This window comes from Coregonus clupeaformis, unplaced genomic scaffold, assembly GCF_020615455.1.
Source record: "Coregonus clupeaformis isolate EN_2021a unplaced genomic scaffold, ASM2061545v1 scaf0506, whole genome shotgun sequence".
In the NCBI taxonomy this organism is placed as follows: Eukaryota; Metazoa; Chordata; class Actinopteri; order Salmoniformes; family Salmonidae; genus Coregonus; species Coregonus clupeaformis.
In genome coordinates this window covers 120280-129027 of record NW_025533961.1, presented here as the reverse complement: position 1 = coordinate 129027, position 8748 = coordinate 120280, and the positions used below count along the sequence as shown (strand labels likewise).

At 43.9% G+C, this 8748-nt stretch overlaps 1 pseudogene; it reads right to left on the bottom strand.

Annotated features, from left to right (window-relative positions):
- Window positions 1-1120: 1120 nt before the first annotated feature.
- Window positions 1121-6923, bottom strand: LOC121583243 (annotated as a pseudogene).
- Window positions 6924-8748: the final 1825 nt, after the last annotated feature.

Here is an 8748-nt window from a genome sequence, read left to right as displayed (position 1 = left end):
ACACAAAGATGAGTCCTCTATCTCTATGGCCTGTTGTTCACACGTGTATCTACCCTCTCATTGGCTAGAATGGTCCCACCTGATCTCACCTGCCTTCCATCTTTGAGGAAATTTATTTCCATTGTTAGAGCGGTCACTTGACTATCTTGTCAATATAATAGACAATCTTTGGGAATATTTTCCCTAAGAAAATGTTTCTTATCTAAGAGTACTTGTGAGGTTTTCCAAACACAAAAGAACATTCAAGATCACTGACCTACTTTTTTTTTTTTAATCTTCTAGCTAGCGCAGGAACATTGCAAGCTGTTTCCATATTAATTAATCAGCTTTGGGAAGATTCAATCTTACAGATTCCCATACAAAGGGGGAGGGGCTGAGTATTTAACCTGTCCATAGATTCATCCAGATGTTGCATTTTTAACATATTATTTCAGACCGACCCCACCAGCCGTGGAGGGCGGTCGGGGACGGTAGTGCTTTGATTGGAACAGAATGGCGTGGTATAAAAATTTAAAATATGCATTTCAAATGCCTTATTTCTTCTGTAGGAATTAATTGATTCTAAACCTCAAATGTAACTGAAGGAGAGTTTTAACATGGTAAAGGCAGAAAGGGAAAACACAGAAATTGATAACATATTTGATATATTTCTTTGTCAGCAGTATTTTTGCTACAACGCAAGGTTGCCCTCCGCACCTTGGGAGCATTAATATCCAAGCATGTAATTTCATAGAATCTCAGAATGTTTGGCAATGCTGAAATCTATGTAAGCAATAACCTGAAATGAACCAGTTATACAGTAACAGTAGATATAAGCCTCGTTTATACCTGGTACTAACATGTGTCCTTTGTACTGATCTTGTCCACATTCTGTTTGTGCTCATACTTTCAGAAATGTGTCTCTCATCCATCCACTGTGTCTGCATTGTGACCAGATTTCTTGGTCCCTCTCTGTATGCAAATTATTTGACAGCTATTCTTTCATAATGATAATTTAAATGGTTTCACTGTCCATATCGGTCTACACTTCTAAGCATGCCTGACTACCTCAGGAGGTGGTCAGGAAGATCTGATGACAATCAGATCACAATACATATTTTAATCGTCTACACCTGACGGAAAATGTGGGCACAATCAGAATATGGACATGATCAGGATAAAGGATGCATTTTAGAATCAGGTATAAACAGGGCTAGAGATGCATAGTAACTCTAGCTCCCTTGGAACTCCACTTGATAGAAATCATTTCATGCTGTCATGGCATATCTGTTCATTGAATGGAAAGTCTCCCATAGTGCTCTAAGAACATTCACCAGTGTGTTTATGAACTGCATCGTCACAGCATTTGGTAAACTTCCTGGGTGTCCTCTTGGTGAACCTGACCTTGCCCCGAGCCTTCAGTGTGGAGGTGTACTCATAAGACTTCAGCTTGGTGTAGTAGTCTGAGAACTTGTTGTACAGGATGGAGATGGGCATGCCGTTCAGAATGATCCCAAAGGAGATGCAGGCGAAAGCAAACAGACGGCCCAGGATGGTCTCTGGAAACATGTCTCCATAGCCCACAGTAGAGATACTCACCTGAGGGAGGGAGAAGGCCAATGGTCATGTTATCTGTAAACATTAGAAACCTAGTCTCTATTGAACTTGCTACCATTGCCAGGAAATTACAACCTGGACTCAGATTCAACTTGCAGTGCATTGCAGTTTTCATTTTGCTTTGCAATCTGATCCCCGAGTTGACCCTTCGTGATATGTGTGTGCGTGTCACTGTGCTCAATACAGGCCTTAGAGGAGGCCAAGGAGAGCCCATGTGAAAAGCTTTATTTGGAGGATTAATCGAGAGGAGGGCGAGTGACGTAGGTTGTTTCTGGGGCTATATTCAACCTCTGTCTGAAGGCTGTTGAAGCATTGTTTAATGGAATTACAGAACTAAGGCACTAGGTTGGTCTACAGTCAATGGACGTAGACATACAGTACCAGTCAAACGTTTGGACACACCTTCTCATTCAAGGGTTTTTCTTTATTTTTACTATTTTCTACACTGTAGAATAATAGTGACTACATCAAAACTATGAAATAACACATATGGAATCATGTAGTAACCAAAAAAGTGTTAAAACAAATCAAAATATATTTTATATTTGAGATTCTTCCAATAGCCACCCTTTGCCTTGATGACAGTTTTGCACACTCTTGGCATTCTCTCAACCAGCTTCACCTGGAGTGCTTTTCCAACAGTCTTGAAGGAGTTCCCACATATGCTGAGCACTTGTTGGCTGCTTTTCCTTCACTCTGCCGTCCGACTCATCCCAAACCATCTCAATTGGGTTGAGGTCAGGGGATTGTGGAGGCCAGGTCATCTGATGCAGCATTCCATCACTCTCCTTCTTGGTCAAATAGCCCTTTCACAGCCTGGAGGTGGGTTGGGTCATTGTCCTGTGGAAAAACAAATGATAATCCCACTTAACCCAAACCAGATGGGATGGCGTATCGCTGCAAAATGCTGTGGTAGCCATGCTGGTTAAGTGTACCTTGAATTCTAAATAAATCACAGACAATGTCACCAGCAAAGCACCCCCACACCATAACACCTCCTCCTCCATGCTTTACGGTGGAAAATACACATGCGGAGATCATCCGTTCACCCACACCGCGTCTCACAAAGACACAGCGGTTGGAACCAAAAATGTCCAATTTGGACTCCAGACCAAAGGACACATTTCCACCGGTCTAATGTCCATTGCTCGTGTTTCTTGGCCCAAGCAGGTCTCTTCTTCTTATTGGTGTCATTTAGTAGTGGTTTCTTTGCAGCAATTCGACCATGAAGGCCTGATTCACACAGTCCCCTCTGAACAGTTGATGTTGAGGTGTCTGTGACTTGAACTCTGTAAAGGAATTTATTTGGGCTGCAATTTCTGAGGCTGGTAACTCGAACTTATCCTCTGCAGCAGAGGTCTTCCATTCCTGTGGTGGTCCTCATGAGAGCCAGTTTCATCATAGCGCTTGATAGTTTTTGCGACTGCACTTGAAGAAACTTTCAAAGTTCTTGAGATTTTCCGGATTGACTGACCTTCATATCTTAAAGTAATGATGGACTATCGTTTCTCTTTGCTTATTTGAGCTGTCCTTGCCATAATATGGACTTGGTCTTTTACCAAATAGGGCTATCTTCTGTATACCCCCCTCTACCTTGTCAAACCACAACTGATTGGCTCAAACGCATTAAGAAGGAAATCAATTCCACAAATTGACTTTTAAGAAGGCACACCTGTTAATTGAAATGCATTCCAGGTGACTACCTCATGAAGCTGGTTGAGAGAATGCCATGAGTGTGCAAAGCTGTCATGAAGGCAAAGGGTGGCTATTTGAAAAATCTCAAATATAATTTTATTTGTTTAACACTTTTTTGGCTGCTACATGATTCCATATGTGTTATTTAATAGTTTTGATGTCTTCACTATTATTCTACAATGTAAAAAATTAAGAAAAACCCTTGAATGAGTAGGTGTGACCAAACGTTTGACTGGTAGTGTATGACAGATCAAATCCCATGTCATCTAGCTCCTTTAAATAAGTTTGAAGTGCCTCAAAGGAAATCCCTAAATGCCTTTCCCTGGCAGTGAGAGGGAACCAGAGTCCAGCCCTCTTTAATACCATTGTATTTAGTAGGCAATGGAAAATAGCTTCCACATCTGCTGAGTCAGCCCTAATGAAACAAGGTCAAGACATCAGGGCAGGACAGGCTATTGGCAATGTGAAGATGCCTCTTAAAGGTAACAGTGATAAAAGGCTACTGTACTTGACAAGGGTGTGATGAAGCTATCTTCAGTGCATTCGGAAAGTATTCAGACCCCTTGACTTTTTCCACATTTTGTTACGTTACAGCCTTATTCTAAAATTGATTTAAATGTTTTTGAGATTTGTTGCGAAAACAAATAATAAAACTGGAATATCACATTTACATAAGTATTCAGACCCTTTACTCAGGACTTTGTTGAAGCACCTTTGGCAGCGATTACAGCCTTGAGTCTTCTTGGGTATGACGCTACAAGCTTGGCACACCTGTATTTGGGGAGTTTCTCCCATTCTTCTCTACAGATCCTCTCAAGCTCTGTCAGGATGGATGGGGAGAGTTGCTACACAGCTATTTTCAGGTCTCTCCAGAGATGTTAGATCGGGTTCAAGTCCGGGCTCTGGCTGGGCCACTCAAGGACATTCAGAGACTTGTCCCGAAGCCACTCCTGCGATGTATTGGCTGTGTGCTTAGGGTCGATGTCCTGTTAGAAGGTGAACCTTCGCCCCACTGTGAGGTCCTGAGCGCTCTGGAGCAGGTTTTCATCAAGGATCTCTCTGTACTTTGCACCATTCATCTTTGCCTCGATCCTGACTAGTCTCCCAGTCCCTGCCGCTGAAAAAAATCCACACAGCATGACGCTGCCACCACCATGCTTCACCGTAGGGATGGTGCCAGGTTTCCTCCAGACGTGAGGCTTGGCATTCAGGCCAAAGAGTTCAATCTTGGTTTCATCAGACCAGAGAATCTTGTTTCTCATGGTCTGAGAGTCTTTAGGTGCCTTTTAGCAAACTCCAAGCAGTTCCATTTGGCCACTCTACCATAAAGGCCTGATTGGTGGAGTGCTGCAGAGATGGTTGTCCTTCTGGAAGGTTCTCCAATCTCCACAGAGGAAATCTAGAGTTCTGTCAGAGTGACCATCGGGTTTTTGGTCACCTCCCTGACCAAGGTCCTTCTCCCCCGATTGCTCAGTTTGGCCGGGAGGCCAGCTCTAGGAAGAGTATTTTGCAGAAATGTCTAAAAACCTGTTTTCACTTTGTCATTATGGGGTATAGTGTATAGATTGCGGAGGATTTTTATTTATTTAATCCAGTTTAGAATAAGGCTGTAACGTAACAAAATGTGGAAAAAGTCAAGGGGTCTGAATACTTTCCGAAGGCACTGTATTTCTGGCAGCATGTTTGTAACTAAGGCCTCTGTAGCTCAATTGGTAGAGCATGGTGCTTGTAACGCCAGGGTAGTGGGTTCGATCCCCGGGACCACCCATTCGTAAAAATGTATGCACACATGACTGTAAGTCGCTTTGGATAAAAGCGTCTGCTAAATGGCATATTATTATTATTATTATTATTATTAGTTCTAGGTGGAATTGAAATGTCATATCGGAATCTGCAGGTAACAATGAATCAATGTTGCTCCATGCTGTGTAAAACCCAATTGTATGTGTTTAACAGTACCACATAAACACATCGGAAGATACTCAGTCAGCACAGAGCAAGGTCAGAGTGTGCTGAATAATGATAGTCCAGAATTTGCAGTGATATTGTAATAATACACCAGTTACTTACTGGAACATAACAGTACAAACATTTCAAAATAACTAAACTAATCAATGAGGTAATACAATAATATTAAGCAAATTACTTAGAATGACCAATGTAATAGAATGGGATGACTTACAGCTGCCCACCACCATGCCTGAGGGATGCTTGTGAAGTTGGTCTGATGGACGTCATGTTCAACCGTGTACACCATGGCAGAGAAGGTGAGGATTCCCATGGCGATGAAGAGGAATAGGCAGCCCACCTGCTGGTAGCACTGGCGCAGCGTGAAGCCGAATGCTCAGCCCCGTAGAGTGGCGTGCCAGCTTCAAGATACGGAAGATCCTCATCAAACGCATGATTCTCAGCACCTGGCCCAATTTGCCCACCCGGCCCACCGTCTCGATGTCTTGGTGCTTCCCGTAGTCGTCGTTCTCGAAGCACTCCAGCACCAGCTGCAGGTAGAGGGGAAAGATGGCGATCAGGTCCACCCCGTTCAGGACGCTTTTCCCGAAGCGTCGCAGGTCTGGCGTGGACACCAGACGTAGCAGGTACTCCATTGTGAAGAAAGCGATGCAGAAGGTTTCCACATACTCCCCGTAGGTCTTCCCGCTCAGCTGGCCCGTGGGGGTGGTGTACTGCATCTCCTCCACCGTGTTCAGCGTCATGGCCACCAGGGACACCAGCACGAAGAAGCTGGAAGCCACAGCCATGAGCTTGGCGGTGACGGAGGAGAAGGGCTTCTCCATCAGGTTCCAGATGATGCAGCGCAACTGGCCGAACGCCATCCCATGGAACAGGTCCTCATTCTCCTCCAGCTCCACCTCGGCCTCCAGCTCCCGCTGGATCTTCAGCTGCTCATTGAGTTCATCCTGGCGCTCCTCAAAGGAGATGCGGCAGCAGCGGTGTGTGTTCTTGATCCTAACGCCCCAATAGTTGATCTCCTCAAGGAAGTTCCTGGGACACAGCTCGTCCTTGATCCAGAGCACGCCCGTCCGGTAGAAGTTGAAGATGCTGTGGAAGATGTCCGGGTCCCTGTCGAAAAAAAACTCGTTGTTCTGGACAATATAGTCGTCACACAGGTCCAGCTTTCTGTTGTGGTCCGTGTATGTCGCCAGGCAGCCGATCCTCGTCTTGGGATACTTGGCAGCAACCCTGTAGGAGATCTGATACACCTTCCCACCTACGTTGATGTTCAGCATGTAGTTCTTCACAAGAGAGGAGAGAGCTCTTGTTGGGGAGGCCATTACAACATCTTCCTCATCTTCGTACTCTGCATAGATGTCGTAGATGTCTTGGCTGAGCTCTTGCATGGAGTTCCATTGTTTCACCAAGTTGTTCTGGGTGAGGAGAACATTGTAGTCCTCCTCTGGGTCCTTGTATGTGGGGCCTATCCCCCCCACTTTGTAGTTGGGGAAAAGGCTCTGTCTCCTGTTCTTGAGCATTCTCGAGTCCTGTGCTGGGCCCTGGTCAGACGCAGCGGCTCACTGAGTGGTGTGGAGGCATTACCACAGGTCTAATACCCTCTCCTGAGTCACTCACAGCAGAATACCAGTTGAAAGAAACAACCCTGACCGTCTAATGTAGCTGACTGAGGATCTGCGTACTTAAAATTTTAAATACCATTATCCTCTTCCAGTCCCTTTCCCCTCCTCCCTCTCTCACTCTTCCAGTCCCTTTCCCCCCCACCCTCCCACCCTGACGGCTTTCATTTGCCTTACATTCACAGATCAAATCGCCTAGCCACAGCAGGGGACGCTCTGTGCTGTATTATAGACCATTACTCACCTCCTAGTTGGTAGTAAAAAATAAAAAATAAAGGGTGAGGATGCAGCATAAATCCAGTTTGTTTCAATGATTCTAACCCATCTTTTTATGTCATCTAATGGAAATATTTTAACAGAAAGTCCTAAGGAAATCTTTCCGGTCATATCTCATGTGATGTGTTTTCCTCTACATGCAGCTACTAATAGTCTTAAAACCCCTGGCTTATATGTGGAGTATTATAATCCTAGAGGCATGATAAAAAACAATAACACGCCTGATGTCTACTGGCATTAACACGATCGAACATAACAAATATATATTAATACAAAAAATAGAAGCAGTGCGCTGGGCCTTTACTAGTCCTGTATTAGCGGACCAATATAGCATCTGTAGCATGGGCATTTTTCTTTTTCAGCACCCCCCTCGACACTCCATTTAGTATGATATGTTACGTTTCGTATGGTATGTATTAATTTGTGGATGTCCATCACCCGTTTCATATGATATGTTCCGAATTTGCAAAACATACAATATGTTACGAATAAGCAAAGCGTACAAAATGTAACGAAATGGCAACGTATAATATGTTACGAATTCTAGCTAAGTGGCCTTAGGTTTAAGTTTAGGGGTTAGGGGAAGGGTTAGCTAAAAGGGTTAAGGTAAGGGTTAGCTAACATGCTAAGTAGTTGCAAAGAAGCTAAAAAGTAGTAAGTAGTTGAAAAGTTGTCTGTGATGAGATTCGAACTCGCAACCTTTTGGTTGCTAGACGTTCACGTTATACAAAATGTATAACAATATGTTATGAAAGGTTACGTTTAGGAGTTAGGTTAAAGGGTTAAAGTTAGGGGAAGAGGAAGGGTTAAGGTTAGGGCAGGGGTTCCCAAACTTTTTGGGCCCACATATCTGGAAACTCTCGTAACCCCAACCATGTGAAAATAATATGTAATTAACAGCCAACTTTTTTATTTGGGGCTATGGCAGTCAATTGAAAAACATTCTAACAGTATTTCTGATTGTCTTCTCAACTCACTTGTAATGTGGGGCTATAACAGTCAATGGCAAATTAGTCTGAAATAATGTATCTTATCTCACCACCACTAATGAGATGGGTGTGCTTGATTCATGTCGCGTCGGAGCTTCTCAAAGTCAGGGGGCGTGGTTGACAATGCGCAGCTCATATCTGCTGTCACATCCAACCTGGTTCGATATTTGGTTTTAATGCAGACGAGAGCACTGAATCCAGCTTCACACAGATATGAGATGGTGAAGGGTACCATGAGTTTTATGGTGCTTTCAAGGCAACTGGGAACTCTGAAAAATACAAGGTCAAATCATGACATCAGCAGTGGCGTGTATTCATGGATGCCAAGGGAAGCCAGACTTCCCCAAAAAATTGACCAATAAAAAAATATAAAATAATTTATCTTTCGTCTCTCTGTGTTTCATAATTTTCCTTCAATTCGCAAGAGGCTGAATGTATCTCACAGGAGAAAGCGTCCGAGCGAGCGAAACAGCACCCCTCTGTCTCTCTACGTGTCGGCCATCTATCTGATTCTGTCTGGTCCAAACGAGTTTGACATTGTTGCCACCCGTAGCATTGAAGGCAAGGGAAGCCAGCAAGCATCTGGCCTCCCTTGACAAAAAAAG